This window comes from Ictidomys tridecemlineatus, chromosome 4 (genome assembly GCF_052094955.1).
Source record: "Ictidomys tridecemlineatus isolate mIctTri1 chromosome 4, mIctTri1.hap1, whole genome shotgun sequence".
In the NCBI taxonomy this organism is placed as follows: Eukaryota; Metazoa; Chordata; class Mammalia; order Rodentia; family Sciuridae; genus Ictidomys; species Ictidomys tridecemlineatus.
This window is the reverse complement of record NC_135480.1, coordinates 24,780,316-24,798,980: the sequence shown is the minus strand read 5'-3', so window position 1 is coordinate 24,798,980 and position 18,665 is coordinate 24,780,316. Positions and strand designations below refer to the sequence as shown.

The following is an 18,665-nucleotide window of genomic DNA, read 5'->3' as shown; positions in this document are numbered from 1 at the left end:
CAATTTACATGTTAATGGGGCAATTCAATTCAACAAACATTTATTGAGCATTTAGCAAAACACTGCTGGATATTATGGAGGCATTATCCGCGCCATTTAGGGAGTGTATAACACAGAGGTGAGACGGGCAGAATAACATGTAATTTTGCTCCTGACAGTCTACCCATATTAACAGGTAATGTGAAATCAAATAGCATGCGGTGCATAAGACTTCGTCGGTGTCTTTTTCTTTTTATAGCCTACCTTTAACACAAACTTTCCTGTAATGTCTCATCTGTTATTGAAGCTTTGGGGAGAGAAGTTGAAAATAATTCTTGCTTTTTGTCTTATTAAATGAGTAAATTTCATCTGTTCTAGGCCAGCTATTCATTATCTACTTTTAGAACAAACTGTGATTCACCACATTGAAATATATTTCTTTAAATTTCTAATGTGTCATGACTACTTAGTTTCTTTCTCTCTCTCTCTCTCTCTTTTTTTTGTACGGAGAATTGAAGCCAGTGGCTTTTAACCACTGAGCCACATCCCCAATCCTTTTGAAAATACTTTATTTAGATGCAGGGTTTTGCTAAGTGCCCCTCTAGGTTGTTGTTGGGGCTGGCTTTGAACTTGCAATCTTCCTGCCTCTTCCTTCCTAGCCATTAGGATTATATGTGTGCACTACTGTACCCTGCTCATAACTACTTTTAATATCTATACATCCACTAATGTTTGTCATAATTACACATTTATTTACTGTAATTCATACTGTGGGCACATTCAAAATACTTTTTCTATGTGTAAGGGGAAAAACAAGCAATGATAATTGAGAAACAGAATAATTTTTATCTTGAAAAAAGTCAATGATGACATTTCTGTAACTTAAATTCAATAGAAGTTTAAATTTTCATTTTCAGTTCTAAAACTTCATAGTGACAACACTTAATGCAGTATCATTTATCTTTTGTTGTTGTTGTTGTTGTTTATCTGTATAACGTGGCTAGAAAAGGGGCCAAAACTTGTATTTATGATTGAGATGAAATATTCCTGAATACTTCTCTCCAAATAGAAAACTAAGAAAAAAATTCGCATAGCACTTCACTGGGTAAATATTCATCCTGAACACGTGGCTGGCTCTGCAGACTATGCTCTTCAGCCTGGAGCTGAGAGCATTTGTGGGCATTATTTTTCTCCTAAGATAATTGATATAAATGGCCTCTGATGTATGAGTTCCACTTATCAAAAATTCTTGGGCTGCTTAAATTATGAAATCTGTGACAGTTGATAATTTTATAATAGATTTCATGGAGTAAAAATAGTGACTACGTCCTTAGTATCTGAGTCAAGTCTCAGCTCTACCAGTTAATAGCTAAGTGATTTTAAAATTGTTGAGGTTCATTTTCTCATCTTAGAGAAAAGGATAACAAAACCTGTAACTTTTAAGGTAATTAGCAAGATAAATGAGAACCATAACACTCCACAAATCAAGTGTCTACCATTAAGATAATATGAATTATATAGATAATCCCCCTTCACATTGTAAAGTACAGTAGGTTTTAATAATGTAAACAGGTCCCTTATGTCAAAAAATGCTCAATATCTGCATTATTTAACACAATTACAATAACAAAAGCAATATGGGTTAGGCATCATTTTATATCAAAATTATGTTTATTGAGCACAGCAACAAGATCCATGCTCCTAGAAAGCACTCAATTGCAAAATGCATGAAGATCATATTAATCTCTAAGATTGGTAGATTATTAGCAATTTGAGATGTTTTATCTTTTACTAAGTATTTCCTTAGAATTGACAAGATATGAAATATAGGACACAGCTCTTTAGGTCCCCATGGTAGAATAATCTTTTCTGAATTTTTATTTAGAGGATGGAGATACTAATGGTAAATACATAGCATTCCTAACAATGTGGTAATGCCAGCATGTGTGTGTGTATGTGTGTGCATCTGTGTGTGTGTTCTGATTTAAAAAGAGACTGGGATGCCTGCCAAATACACATATGATACTGCTAATGAGGTATAGATAGACTTAAAGAATTGTCAGCAAACATGAAGAGAAGAAATGGAATCTAATAAACAAATTTTATTTGGTGGAAAATTTATATTAGGAATATTACCCAAAACTGTTCAAATCAGTCTTGCTGTTACCCTTACATTGAGCCCCTAAATGCATTATATCCCTTTAAGCATCCTGCTCAGGATGGTTTCCATCCTTGAGGATTCTTTTGTTCATGAATCTTGACTCACATCTGTTATTTGTAGTAGTTTATTAACCTGAAGAAGAGAGCAGTTTAATAAATTTGCCATTCAGTCTGATCGTCATTGAAAGATGAAAAATCTGAGTTTCACAGAAATGAAGGGGCTTTCCCAAATGTCACATAGTGGCAGAGCTAGTAGGGACTCTTGCATAAATCTCTTTTCTACCCATTTTTTCATTACCTCATTCCATTTTCTATGCTAAGCCCAAAAGAAAGTCCTTCCTTCAAAGGATGCATATTCTTCCTGGTTCCCCAAGTCATATTGGCCGGAACCAATTATCTTGCAAAACATCAGTATCATCAAAGTGGCATCCAATAGGAAAAACAACTGAGAAATTGATTGTCTTTCACCATGTGAGATTGTCTTTCACCATTGTGAGATATGAATTAAGTCCAAAATAAAAAAAATTGTAATTAGCTCCATCTGCTCCGAGATATATTTCCAATTCACAATATTCTAACTTCTTTATTAAAGTTCAGTAATCTTGAAGGTAGCAGTTAATTCATTAGCCCACAGAGGGAAAATCCTGGCTCCATATGTTCACTCTGTTGAAATTGTACTAGTCAGTTTCAGTCACAGAAAGTTAGCATTGGAAGGATCTAAAAACTAAAGGTCATGGATTTCAGCTGTATCAGGCTCTGGGGTCTTATATATTTGGATCCCAATACAAGCTTTATTAGCCTTTAAACTTGCATGTAAATCTTTATAAAGTCTCACTTTCTTTCTCTATGAAATCAGGATACCAAAAGTTCTTAATTCATAGGATTTTGAAAGAATAAATAACTTAGTAGGATTTTATTTTCTAAAGGAGATCATTTTTTCCTACAATTCAGGATCAGTTTAAATATCTTCATAAACTGAAAATTATCCTCTGATTACTTTTTTTTAAAAAAAATTTTATCTCCCTGCCATTCTTTCTATACTATCATTTGGCTTATCTTCTTTATAGCAATAACTGCTCATGGTTATGTTTATATGCTCCTTAGTTTACTGTTTCTCTCCCTGTACAAATTTATAAAATCTTTGGTCTGGTCTGTACACATATATCCCTAAAACAAACATAATGCTAAAATATTGCTTCCTGTAATGCTAATATTAACAAGAAAGAGTGTGTAGTGATCAATTTATAAATGTGAATAATAATTATCATTGTTAGCCCATAGGAATCCACACATTTGATGTAAAGGCTATGCTTTAAAGTATGAGAATTCAATTCAGACAACATGGGATTTAATTTTTACATCTTTAAGAAAAAATGTTAGAAAAAAAATTTTCCTCAGATGAAAAATTTTTAGAATGTTTGATTAGGAAAACAGGGTCACTCAAATAAGTATTCAATCTATCTCATCAGCACTCAAACTGGTCAATAATATCTCCACTAAGGTATCCTTTACCAATGTTTGGTGGCGTTTAGTAACAGGGATGTTATTATCTCATAATGCAAATTATTATACTGGTCAGAATATTAGAAAACTTTTCCTTCTATTTAGCAGAAATCAGTATCTTGAAAGCATGCATTCATTGGGACAACTTCAACCTCCAAGAAGACACAGATTGTTTCTAACCATCATTCTTCTGTTAATTCTTTGTCAAAATAAAGATGCCTATCAAATATTCCATAATTTTTCTCATCTCTGGTTAATTAACTCCACTTTGGCCAAGTTTAATCACACATTATATTTGTACTTATTTTTGTAGGACACAGTCAGCAGATAGGGCCACACATTCATAATCATAATAGAGTGAAGATATTAAATAAAAGCACTTTATGTTTATGACTATTTATGAGCCCACAAAGTACTTTCACATTCACAAACTAAGCGGATAGCCTCTGGTTGCATGCTCTTTTACATATTGGTTTATGGGGTCTCTTCTGGGAATAGGTCTAGGCTAAGTATGATAAATTTCCTGTACTTCTGTAGCTAAGAGAGAGTGCAATTATTCTCTCCATGCTAATAGGGCAGACCACATTTAAGTTTATTCTAATCCATGAGTGGCTCCTCTCGTGTGTGTTTACTTCTAACAGGAAATTTTAAATATTCCATTCAGTGGTTCATCTCAGAGAAGTCTACACATGAATATAAAATTTATTTCTTTATAAAGGCAGAATAATGTGCTCCAGATTCCAAGACGCCCATGACCTAATTTTCAGAAAATATGAATATCCTTCTGTGGATTCTTCTCTTCCAGAACACGTTAAAAACATGAATATTTCACAGATACGATTAAAATTAAGGATTTGGAAATTGGCAAATTACCCTGGATTATCCAGGTTGGCTCAAACTAATAAAACAAGTCCTTACCCTTGGAAAAGAAAAGAGTAAAATAGGTCAGAGAATTGAAATTGGAGGAGGAACTGAGATGGGAAGCATGAGAGGGACTTGGCCTGGTATTGCTATCTTTGAAGATGACCCAAGAAATATGAATGACCTCTAGAGGTGGAATGACCCTCAGCTGATAGTCAGCAAAGAAATAAGAATCAGTACCATAACTGCAAAGAACTGAGGTTTTTTTTTTTTTTTCTAGCAAATGTTATTACCAAGGAAATGGATTCACCCATGGAGCTTAGAAAAGAACACAGCTCTACTGACATCTGACAAAATCCAAATGAAACCTCTGCTGGACTTGTAGTATAAAGAATTATAAGGGCTGGGGTTGTGGCTCAGTGGTAGAGCGCTTGCCTCGCATGTGTGAGGCACTGGGTTCAATCCCTGGCACCACATACAAATAAAATAAAGGCATTGTGTCCATCTACAACTGCAAAGATATTTTTAAAAAAAGAATTATAAGATAATCATGTTTTCTTTTACAAGTTTGTAATAATTTGATACCATAACAATGAAAAATCAATACCCTCTAGATACTTATAAATTCACATGAAATTTATAGGGGAGCATTATGAAACATGTTGCACATTCTTTCTATGCCAGAACCTCATTTTTGAATCCTTCACTCTTTGCTGCTTCATAGAAAAATACTTAAACACTTTATTTGTATTTCCCAAAGGCAAACAGCACCAAGACTCATTGAGTACAACAAACTTTGGAAATTTCAACAAAGTTTGGAAATACTCTTATTAATTATTAGATACTTTGCAAACTTTGTGTTTTATAAGGAATTTTATTCTTTAGTGTATGGGGGGAACATACACTAAAGATCATTTCAAGATCATTTTAACTGTTTCTGATAAAGAATATGATTCATTATCACAAGTACACCCCAATTCAACACTCCCCTTCCAATTTGCCTCCTGTGTTTATTTAAACTACCTGTAATTTGTAAGTAATTTATATTCCACTTTGGAGGGTTGGTTATTACTCAAAGCCTACCAATACAGGGACAGTGACAAATGAGAAGTTGTGTTAAATGATATGGGAAAAGTGAATTCTACAACTTTAAAATGCCATGCATCTTTCTGACAATCCATATTTAGGAAACATCGTTGTATTCCACTGTTGTGATTTGGATATAGGGTGTGTTCCAAAAGCTTAGGAGTAGGAATGTACGGAGGTGCAATGATTGGATTGTGAGAGCTTTAACCTAACCAATGCATCCTAGTTTTAAAGAACTAGGATGGTAACTGCAGGCAAGTAGGGCATGGCTGGAGGAGATGGGCCACTGGGACTGTGCCCTGGAAGGGTGCATCTTCCCTGTGGTCCCTGAACTCTTCTTGCCTTCTGTTTTCTGATACCTTCAGGAACTGAGCTGCTTTCCTCCACTGGGTCCTTCCACCATGATGTACTGTCTCACCTTGGGCCCAGAGCAATGGTGTTTACCATCTATGGACTAAAACCTCTGAAATTGTGAGCCCCCCCAAAAAAACTTTTCTTTCTTTAAGTTGTTCTTGTTGGATATTTTTGTCATAGCGATGCACAAGCTAACTAAATCATCCCCTCAATTAAACAAATGTGTATTTATTACTATGCAATGAATAAAGATGTTAACTATCAACAAGAGAAAAAATGGTTGACCTCTAAGTGTTAATCTTCTGAACAATAAAATATTCAGGGTATAAGAATATGGTAGTCACTATAATTGTTAGCTCCAACTTTCTAGTTACCCTTCTAGAGATATGGTAGCATTATAGTTTCCAGTTCCTTTAAAGTTAAATGTATATTGCTTTTCCCAATAACTTGTGAGCAGAATTCACACTTAGTATTTATTAGTCAGTGTACTGTTTTCTATGTTCTATTTGTCCCCCTCAGCAAGACATAGAGATGAAACCCATCAAGCTGGAGTATTGAATGAAATCACAGAGCAGAGCTGATCCATGGTGGATACACAGTGTAAGTCAAATATATTCCTTCATTATTAAGACGCTGATATGTTGAAGGTTTTTGGTTTGTTCATTTTTATTCAATGAGCACATTTGGATTCATAAACAAATTGGTACCTGGAAGAATTCTGTCATAGCAAAAACTAAAATATGACTGAAGGAATACCATGAGTGAGAAAATTGTGAAGAGATGGAAAATATGGTAACTTTTTTCAAGTAATGATGAAGCATTTGGCAAAACTAATTACCTCTCTTATGTTGAAAGTCATTCAGTAGAACTAATAAATTTTTATTTTGGGGGGTAAAAATTAAACTATGGAATACTTGTTCTCTAGTTTGTTTGCATTTAGCAATGGATTAGGGGAAAAAGGAGTTTGGAAAATAATTAGCAAGGTTATAATTAGTCATTAAGAGGAATAAAGACATTCCATGATTTCAGGGACTTGCAGCATAAAACATAAAATGACAAGGGACAAAGTTCTTTATAACTCAAACTTACAGGAAATATCCAATAAAAGTATGACCATCCAACCCATTGTTAAAAGCCTAGAAGGGATTATGTTGTCTCAGAAGAAGAGTCCAGCTGCCTTTTTATTTGTGTTAGCTGAACAGAAGACACAGACAGCTGTTCTCCTACTAAAACTCAACAGACTCTAGAAACCCATATTTTAGTTTAGAAAGAGAGAGAAGTAATAGGGAACAAAGAAATATAGCAAGAGCCAAGAAAGATGCTTAACAAGTAGCAACAGAATGGCAAACAAAACAGTACTGAAGTTAAATAGACAAGAAGTCAACTAGGGTTTGGGAGAAGAGACTGTATTAAAAAAATCTTAGAGCAGAAACAGGTTGATGAAGCTATATAAGTCACCAAGGAAAGCCCATTCTCTTAAGTGTACTTTTTTTTTACTTTATTTGTGCCATATTGCTTATTAGTAGTAACATTCCACTCCTGGGAGGAAGTGAAGTCAGTATGTCAAAGAGACATCTGCACTCCCATGTTTCCTGCACCAGTATTGACAACAGCTAAGAATAGAAACAATGAAAGTATCCATCCACTGGTGGATGGATAAAGAAAATGTAGTATACAGTGGAAAATATTCATCCATTTAAAAAAATTAAACCTTGTAATTGGCAACAACAAGGATAAAACTGGAGAGAGTTATGTTAAAAGAAAAAATCAGAAATGGAAAGACAAGGGCTGTATGATTTCTCTTAAATGTGAAATCTAAAAATCATTGATATCATAGAAGTCAAACAAAGAATGGTAATTACCAGAGATGGGGGAGAATAAGAAAGATGGAGAAATGGTAAAATATCTACAGTTACAGTTAGGAACAAGAAATTCTAGTACACAAGTACACAGTGTATTAACTATATATAACAATAATGCACTGCATATATAAAAATGCTAGAAGAAAGGATTTTGAAAGATTTATCATGAAGAAGTGATACATTTTTGAGATAGAAAAGTTTAACCTAATTTAAACAATTCACGATACATACACACATATAAATATCATATTATTCCACTAATAAGAACAATTATAAGTTTTTATGTATCTGTTTAAATGCATTTATTTGAAAATGGAAATTCAAAAGTATCCCTCAAAGGCGGATGTAAGAAAATATGGATTGCAATTCCATGGACAGAGGGTCCCTTCTGATAGAATAAAATTGCACACAATCCTGGACAGGACATCTCTGATAGAATAAAATTACACTTAATCAGTGCCAAAGAAGTATTTATTTTTGTTAGTGTCTAATCAGTACATATAATCTGTGAGATGACAGTTAATTTGTTCTTTGATTCATAGGTCTCCATTCAACAGAAGCCATGGCCAGACATGATAAAGAGAATTCAGAGCCTGAGAATCTATAGCTCAGACACTCAGCCCTGGATTCAGCAACTGGATGCATTTCTGTGTCTTCCAAGAAGAGACTAAATGTGCTTTGCCTAGATATGAGTATACTATTGTTTAGATATTAGATGTCCCCCAAAAAACTCAGATGTCAGACAATGTAAGAACTTTGAAAGAGGTGAAATGATTAAGTTATGAGAGCCTTAATCCAATCAGTGAATTAATCCCCAAATAGGGATAGACGGAGTCATAACTGAAAGCAGGTAGGGTTGGCTGGATGAGGTGGGTCATGGGGGTGTGCCTTTGGGGTATATAGTTTGCATTTGCTGAGTGGCTTCTCTCTCTGCTTCCTAATCATCATATGAGCTGCTTCCCTCCACCATACTCTGCTGCCATGAACCCTGAGGAATGGAGCCAGCTGTCTATGGACCGAGAACTCTGAAATCATAAGCCCCCCAAGAAAAAACTTTCCTTCTCTAAAATTGTACTTGCCAGATCTTTTAGTCAGAGCAAAAATAACAAAAACTAAAACAAAACAAAACAAAAAAACTCCAACTATAACAGAGTGATTTGAATATTTAGTGACCAGAGCAATATTTTTTTTTCCTCCTATGCAGGTTTTCACATCTTTTGTTTGTCTTGCCAAATCCTTTCATCGGTAAGGACACTTATGATTACATTACATTATACCCATCAAATTTCACTTTTCCATTCTCACAGCATACCTGAAGTTTAATTCATGCCTTGCTTTGATCAGTGAAATATGAGCAGATGTGTGTTACATGTCATTTCTGGTAGGAGCTTCAGTATTTCAGAGAAAAGTTATTCAGCATTTTCTTTCTCTATTCCTTTTTTTTGGCAACCATCAGTGGTCCTGGAAGTATTTGCTACCTGAGACTGGATACTGGAGGATGGACAACAGGAAGCAGAACCCTTAACAGGCTCAGTTCTGCAACTGTGGCATTCAGAAGGAACTCTATTATTTTAAGCCACTGAGATGTTGGGTTTGCTTTTCCCAATCCAAAACATCTTTTTAAAAAAAATCTAATATATGGTACAGATGGAATGTAAAACAAAGCATGATAGTATAAGAGGATAAGATGAGATATTACAAAGCAAAGAGTCTGCGTTTAGACAAGCTTATGTTGAATCCCAAGACTCTCTTTCTAGCTGGATCACCACAGTAAAAACAACACTGTCACTGTGGTCATTAGTTTTCAAATCTCAAGCTGGAGATAATTCTGCTTTTACTGAACTTTCTCCTACCTACCAGACATTATTCTTAGCCCTGGAAATATAAACATGGATAAAATGGATTCCGAAATACAATTGTAAATCTATTCATAGAAATAATACGACTAAATTCTTAGTTCGCTACCTAAAAGATGGTTGATGGTCAAGAGTGTGTCCTTTCCAGCTCGTTGAGATTTAAATGTAAAAATACCCTAACCTTTATTTCCAACAGTGTTGATACTGCCTGCTAACAGGTGGTGAAAAAAAAAAAAAAGAAAGTCAAAATCTATGTTGTTTTTCCTTTAATCAACACAAATACCATGAATCAGTCAGACTTGAGGTTCACTAAATTGCATATTTGCTTTTGGCATTCAGTACAAATGCCAAATTCATCACAGACTTCTAGGGAAAGAGCTTCCTTTCCAGCAGGCAGCCCAGCTCAGGAGGGAGAATGCCTCCTTTCTCTCTTTGCTGGAACCTGTATTGTAGATTGTATTCTTTCTTCTTGCTTCATACTTGGCAAATATGACCCAGCCAAGGACAAAAATGGGCAATTACAAAAGGAAAGAAATAGACAATAAGTGTCTAAAAAATGTGAATGCTCATTAGTGTTAAGGAAAAATAAATTAAAATAATAGAAGGGAATGACCATTTATCAGCTATGTAAATATTTAATAAAATAAAAAAAGTGCTCTCTTACACTGCTAGATAAAATTTTCTAGATTTGGCAGGGATGTAAAACACTCAGATTATATATAACCGTTACAGCAATAGTTTCTTGTGGTAAGTAGTTTCTACCAAGATAATGAAGGATATCCCCAAACACTGATAGAATCAGTGCTAGGATGAAGAAGTTTAACAATAAAAACTTGCATAAGCCAAACTCTTAACACGAAGTATTACTTAGATAATTCAGAATAAAAGTTTACAAAGAAATATGGAACATAAAAGTGCTACATGCATATTTACTAAAAACTTAAGGTATTTACAATAAATCACTGAATGAACAATGGAGATAACTATAGAGCAAACATCTAAATGTATGTGCATCAGAGTTAATGATGGTTATATTTGGCAGAGAAGTATCATGGGTATATAGACTTTTAAGGAAATTATATTTTCTGATACTGCTAAAATGAGTGTGTTATTGTATAAAAGGAAATGAATAAAATGATCCAATTTATGTGAGAGAAAATTTGAATTACGTGTATAGTAGAGCAGGCAATATATCATGAAATATCTAGTCCTTGTTAGAGGTAAGAAAATGTGTATTTACTGGATGCTGATCAAATTTCTGTTACCAAAATAGCTGTAGAAAAAAATTTAATTTGCTTAGAAAAAAGAATGTAAATATACAAAGAACTGATAGGTGCTTCCAAGAAAAACAAATGCATAAGACATATATGCCTATTCTGTATATGGTTAATTGGAAACTAAAGATTACAGCTCCTTTTACTTTGGAATTATTCTTTATGTGGATGTGTTTCCTACTATGCTATTAAAGCCTTTTCAGGCAGTCACAAATGGATTAATAGCGGAGGATATATTAATTAAAATCTAATTTCTATTATTATAAGTAACTGGTATTTTGGCCTGCAAGTACAATAGATGTAGCAACATTTTGTTGACATATCATAGCTCACTTTCTTGCTCCACATGGAACTTAGTTTTTGCTGAATTACCGAGAGAAGTATGTGTATCAAACCACTATATATTCATTTTTTTAATAGGGTTGTGATGCTTTGGTTTGCCTGATGGGCAGAACCTGGGAGGAATCAGGTGCCGAGGCTACAGAGAAAAACACAGCTGCTGAGCCTGCAGTAGTGACAGAAGGTTTCACCTCCTATACCCAGATGTGGAGTCTTCTAGGGACATCTCCAACTGTGAGCATATTTTATGGGCCCCTGAAAGTGTTCCATGATGTCCCCTGAAGATTACGTGTAAAACTTTATTCTCATCCTGGGTCCTGACTCTGTTAGATAAAATTTTTACCTTTTTTTATTTTAATCATAGAAATATTGAGGGAGATATTTGTGTCAAGCCTTTTGCCCAGATCAATATTACTACTGTATGTGGAATCTCTATGCTGTGAGGGCCTGTTGTTTCCAAGGAAAACTCACCAGAAATCAATAAGCAAATATAGAATACCATGAAGCAGAAGAGTGGAATGGGACATTCTTACTGCTTGGGGTCATTTAGAAAAATCTACTCAGAGGGATATAATAAATCTTTTGTTCATATTCTATAGCATGTCCATTTTTTCCAGGGTGGAAGTTGGCCAAGCTGGGAAAGACATTTGCCCAAAACACATCAGCACCCCAAGTTTCAGAGTTTAGATTACCCTGATCAAATGAATAATAGTTTCCCATAAACACTGGGCTCTTTGGCTAAGTGAAAAATTGGGGTACATATCTATAACTACAAATGGCTATAAATTAGGAGGCATGAACCCACACAAAGTACTTATGTTACGTTTGCAGAGGTCAGAAGAAAGACATGGATCTCCCTGGGCTAATGAAGATGGTGTGTCAGAGGGGAAAATGCTTTTCATTTATTTTTTAATACTTTTACTTGAAGAATCAATATAAACATATTTTTATTTGTAAATAATGTATATGACTTAAAGCATTATTTAGAAGTTTGAAAGAGAAATATAGTAAAATCATGGTTTTTAAAATCTCTATAGGCAATAAAACTAATTACTTTCTCTTTTTTGTTTTACTGCCCAAATTTTATGGTGTTGCAGCAATTTTAATGGTTAAAAATAGAAAGGTCTTCCAGATGTCATGTAAAGCATAAGACAAAAATTTCCAAAGCCATGGCCATGCATGTCCACCCCCAAACACAATCTCCAATGTCTAGCAATCAAATCTCAGAAGTCAAAATATTAAGATACAATGGACTTTGCTGTTTATGTATTTCACAAAAGAAATAAATAGACTATTTTGCCCTATTACATAATGTGCCTCAAGTTTAAAGTTGGAAAAATTTGAGAAGAATGATATATCCTAGAATTGATGAGAATTGCTAATTTATAATATGGGAATAGGTATATCCTAACATCTCTGTAATGGAAGCAATTTGTAATTTTAAAACTGCATTGAGTATTTTATTAAATAACAATAACTATCATTTATTGGATATTTACTTCAGAGAAAGCAGTTTCCTTAAAAATATCTAAAATTAATTATTATGAATTACAGGAATTAGAAAAATATCTGGCTTATAGATGCAAATATTATTTGTTCACTAAAGTTAAAACAATATAAGAAAATTGATGTAGATGAATTGATGTTACATTGTTCTACAGTTAGGGTTATAAAAATGCTCTCAATTTCCCAAAATTTCTATAAAAGGTCTGTAATTTCTTTTAGAATTTCAAAGCAGCAGCTAAATTTAAAAGACTAAAATGCTGCAGAAACATTTTGGTGGGTGATTGTATAACATTATGCAGTGTTAAGTTTAATATCAAGAACTGTCTCTTTTAACACAAATGTTAAAAAGTGTTCAAAGGCTAATTGTGTCATTGAACAACAAAGCATGTTTCCCATTTGAGTTCTTGCCAAATGAAAGAGATCTAAGTCTATTGGTTTTAGACATCTCTTCTTTAAAAATGAAAAAAAAAACCAATCAGCAAATCATTAAAATAAGTATCTGACTTGTTGAATGCAACAATATGATGCAATTTGCAGATAAAAAGGAAAGCTCACCAGAAATAATACCACCTTTTAATAATTCAGTCCTTGAATGTACTTCAGTGGCCAACTTAAACATTAAGGAAGAAAACAGAAAAAATTGCTCTGTAATATTGCTTTCTTTCTTTGTTTTTAAATCAGAATATCTTTCTGTACTAACAAGGAGTTTATGCTTTTATTTTAAATACCTACATTTTGTTACTAGTCTTAGCCATATTTTTTCAAAGTTATAGTCAATATGAAGCTAATTAAAGAATGACGAGGAGAGGCAATATACTAGATTTCTGATAGGAAATGGTTGATACACTTATTAAGATAATTGAAGGAAGATTTATTTACCTAGGGGCTATTTATACAATTATGCCACCAATGAATACAAATGTAGCACATATAATTATGTATAATACATAACACTTTTTATTAAACAACCATGTAACATGTTTATGTACTTGCTATCCTATATCATTTTAGAGTGCACTCCTTCTATGTACATACTTTTTTAAAAGCTAAATGTAAGACAGCCTCAGGAAGGTCCTTCAGGAGGAATTCCTGAAGAGGGCATTATTATTGTAGCAGATGACAGCTCCACGAAATTTACAATGGAGAACTTTCAGTGGAACAGGATGCAGAGGTGGAAGACAGTGATATTGATGATCCTAATCCTGTGTAGGCCTAGACTTAGTTTTAAAATAAAAATAAAAAGTTTAGAAAGTAAAATAAGTAAATAAATAAATTTAAAATATGCTCTACCATTTAGTTTAAGTGTGTAGTGGGTAATACCATGTAGTTTGGGGTCAGGGTAGTACTCTATAATGTTCACAGAGGAATAAAACTGCCCTGCAATGCATTTCTCAGAGTGTATGCCTTTCATTGAGTAACCTTTGACTGTATATTGGAAATCATTCATATTTTCTTAAACTTCCCTCTGATAATCAATGATCCTTCTGAGTGGATACTATACAAGCAATTAAATTCAAACATTAAGTCTGAAAATGGGTTACATTCAAGATTTTTACTAGAAAAAAAATTAAATCTACCATAGTTTTCTTAAATAAATTATTTCTATTTATATAAAGTCACAACTAATGAGAAAACAGAAAAGTTAATTAAAAAATAAATTATCTGGCCCTCAAGCCACCAAACAATCAGTTTGGATTTACCTGATCCCCTTCCACTGACTTGAAGGTTTCCCAAAGGCCTGAGCAAGGTGCATGGAGGGGAACTTGAATGCGTGGGTTTTAGTGCATGCAGCTGTAAGTAATTACAGGAAACAGTGTCCCCAAAGAGTCTTAGGATATCAAACCTGGGCCAAATGTGCTCCATTCTGGCAGCTGATCCATATGAGTGAGAGAAAGAAGAGAATCAAAGACAGTACAAAGCAAAAACCTATTTTTGAAAGGCAAAAAATGAGGATAGAAGGAATGTGAGTGTGGAGTGATTCCTCAGTCTCTTTTTAGATTCCTTAAACAGTTTCATGTCTGTTTTCTACCTTGTGTTGTGTACATTTACTGAGAATTTAAAGGACCTTAAAAAAGATTTTATTTCTTTCAAAATTACCCCATTAAGGGCTACTCATTTTGTCAAGTGGCTACAAGCAATGTTTTAAACATGTGTGCACATGTGTGTTTATGCATGTGTAGTCAGCAGTCTTGAAGATTCACTTGGCTTACATGTTGTCCCTTTGAAAATGTTAGCTTATTGGGAGGGTCAGTTTCCACTTGGTTTATTTATGTGACGTTTGTGTAAGTCACATGTATAAATATGCTGTTTATCATAGAGCCCCATTTGACATATACTGTAAGAATTTCAAGTTTGATCATAGTGCATTCAAGTGGCCAGGATTAAAAGTGCTATTTGTGTCTCTGTGTGTCTATGTATATTATTTAGAGATATTTTTAGTTGCTTAAATAAATGATCAAAAATAATTATGCAGTACATATGTTAATGTCATGATTCATCCTGAGTAATTTTAAAAAAATTCCTTTGATAAGCTCAAAATGGCTTATAGGAAGCTATTATATAACATTTTTACATTTTCTTTTCTGGAACCAAATATTTTGTCAAAGGTAGTACCAATGTGATCAGAACAATGTCAGAGGGTCCCTCAGTACCTAGAGATATTAATTGATGTCATTAGTAATTATTGAATAATATGCCCTCAGCTAAGAGTTAGGGAGGATAAAGAAATAACCAAGCTAATTGCTCTGACCTCAAGGGGTGAGACATGGATGAAGTGATAAGGATAGATGATGATAGGGGATATTCGAGGGTGTTTCAAACATTGTTTGGGTTGAGTGACAGAGGAGGGAGACATTGTTGTTCATTACCTTGGTGAGAGTAACATAAGCAAAGCTTGAAGCAAAGTCTTCACGTTCAGGGAGAGAGTGAAAAAGGAGAGGGGACCTGAAAATATTCACTTAACTGACACACTCTGACAATTCTAGACACTGTGTTAGGTACTGAAGATACAGTGCACAACTAAATAACCTCTTCTCTTACAGAATTCACCTTGTATTGACAGTGTATTGACAGCTCTTTAGAGAAAAGTGAAAGGATAAAAGGGAGTCTAATTTGGGCAAAAAACTCACAAGATTAGTGAGATGGAAGTAGATTGTTTTGTTCTGATTTGAGTTGGTTGAATATTTCCAGAATAAGGAAAAAAATGCATATTTTGATTTTTGCCTGGGAGGAAGGAATGAAGAAAATGGAAAGTGCAAGTCAAGAGAGAAATAGTTGCTTTAATAAAGTTGATAAAAATATAAAGTGTTAATATTGATTTTAAAAATAAAGGATTATATTGGGAAACAAGAAACAGAAGATAGTTAAAGATAACAGAGATATTTTAACATCTAAAGAAAAAAAATTTAGTGGTGTGCAGGTAGCTCAGACAGCCTTATCTTCTCTATAAACCAGGAAGCTGGGTCTCCTGAGACTAATGAAGTCAGGGAAAGGTTTGAGCCCCGGGAGAAGAGAGATTTGAACAACCTGGGAAGGACTGGAACATGTTGAATAGCCAAATTCTACTTAGGACCAGGCAGAGTCCTGTGGCACAATCATGTGTAAAAATACAAACTTGGAAATTGGCAAGGGAAATACCATGGGAGTTACAGGTGATACAAAACTCAAGATTTAGAGAGAACCTGACTGGCTGACCTTGAATTTATGGAGGCAAATAAAGCTGTGTGTGGCATCTGATGTATGCATGTGACCAAGAAAGAAAAATGAAGGATAAATCTAAGTTCAGTTGAAAGTACAGAGTAGAGTAATTGGGAACACAAGCAGCTGCAGTCGGAATGCAGGCTTTGAAAGCTCTGCTAGAGGCAAAGTGGTTGTTACCAGAGAGACACAGAGATTCTGTGCAAAACTACAATTTGCATGTCTAGAGGAAAAATGGTGCCCTGCCACAGGTGTGTGCACCAAAGACATAGTCACCAGAGAGCTTGTTTGCTGCCAAGTATCCAGCAGTTAACTATGTTAATTCACAAATACAGTCATTTCCAAGGCACTTTAAGTTGCATGTAAGACAATTTTTCTTTCTACTTTTTTTTTAAAAAAGGTATTCATATTGCACTCACATACATTCAGTGTATCCAATGATGTTCCTGCTTATTTGGCTCCACTGTCACTGGGTGATGTTGTAGACTTGCAATAAAGAGAATCATTTCTAGGAAAGAGATAAAATTAAAAAACAACATTACATTTAAGGAAGTTAGAAAATAGCTCCAGAAAGTGATGTGAAATTAAAACCTACTTAATTGGAATAACCCAAATGAAACAATTTATATTTCTTTTATATACTTATGAAAGTATGTATTTATCTTATAATATGTCATCCTTGAGGTTTTTCTGAGAATATAAAAGATTTATCATAAAATGATAGTAATCCTAATACTTGGTTCTGGAAAAATACCTCAGTTTATCAAAGTTTTCTTTCTACTGACAGGTGAATAAGATTTTTCACAAAGGAAGTTAGGGTGTATTAGTGTTATCATATCCCATCTTTATTTGTACATACTACTTTTGTCAAATTTTTTTTTGTTTGTTTTGGGTATTGGGGTTTGAACTTAGGAGTGCTTTATCACTGAGCCACATCTCCAGTCTTTTTTATTTTTCTTGTTGAGACAGAGTCTCACTAAGTTGTTAAAGGTCTCAATAAGAGGCTGAGGCTGGTTTTAAACTTGTGAGCTTCCAGCCTCACCTCTCAAGTCTCTGGGATTACTGGCATGTGCCACCATGCCCAGATAAATAAATTTATTCTTCATTCTTCAACATACTCTGCCTTTTCATGTATCCCATTTTCATGTTATCTTTTCAGCCTGAAATGTTGTTTTTCCCCATTTTCCACCAAAAAACTCATATTTATTTATTTATTTTTGCATTACGATTCTTAATACATCATTATACAATAATTTATCATATCTCTGATTATATATAAGGTATGTTGACACCAAATTGGAATAGCATGGATGGTGAAAGGAGGCCCTCATTCATCATTATACAAAATACATGTATGAAGATAGTCATTCTTTAATACCCAGCTCAAATATTACCTCTCCCCTTGTGGAGGTGCATATCAAAATTATTATCTATTTCAATTATCTTACCCAAAATTTTATAGCTTAATGTGAGATTTTTGAGCATTGTTAATTTATTTTCCTGTCTTTGTGCTTTGAGAGCAAGGAAGTTTTATGAGTGTGTAAGTGTGTGTATGTTCTTTATTTAATCATCTGCCCTGTGTAAAAGACATTCAAAGACAATGTTCAAATTCTCCTTACTCTATTCTGAAATAAATCACACACTTAGAAGTGCTATAAACTACTAAATTAAATCAGGGATTTTGTTTTAATATTTCTATAGTTCACACTATAACAAATTACAAATACTTTCCAATTAAAGCATTTTTTTTTCACTTGGTTTATAAAGTATTTTTCTTTTCAGTTTTGCTCCCCCAATTGGTCAGCCTGCCTTACTGTCTTCAGGCATTTCCTTTTCATTTCTTACAGTAATACAATGCATCATGTCTTACAACTGGACACTTCAAGACCTAGACCTGGACAGTACCTTTACATAACATCTATATTCTTGAGATTGCCGAAGTTGTATTTTAGCTCACATTTTACATTTTGTGCCATTTAAAACCAACTGTCTTCTTAATATATCCACTTCAAGTGCTAATAGGCAATTTAAATTTAGAATATCCCAAAGTGAGCTCCTTGACATTACCATTTTACCCCTGCTTCCATCTCTATCCAGGTAAGGACAACCTGTTTTCACAGTGTCTCATTCAAAAAGATTTGAACTCACCTTGACTCTCCTATTTTTTTCGTACCTCACAACATATGTTA

At 34.0% G+C, this 18,665-nt stretch overlaps 1 protein-coding gene across 7 annotated transcripts in view; it reads right to left on the bottom strand.

The window, feature by feature from the left end:
- Positions 1-18,665, bottom strand: part of Lrrc4c (leucine rich repeat containing 4C) — a 1,114,683-nt gene that overhangs the window by 652,339 nt on the left and 443,679 nt on the right. For 6 of the 7 annotated variants that reach the window (XM_040284480.2, XM_078046209.1, XM_078046213.1 and 3 more), the window contains one exon: positions 16,900-16,984. The gene's annotated coding sequence lies outside the window, so the exon portion shown is untranslated. Of the gene's footprint in view, positions 1-16,895; positions 16,985-18,665 lie in introns of all 7 variants that reach the window. The other variant, XM_078046210.1, reaches the window with a different exon arrangement.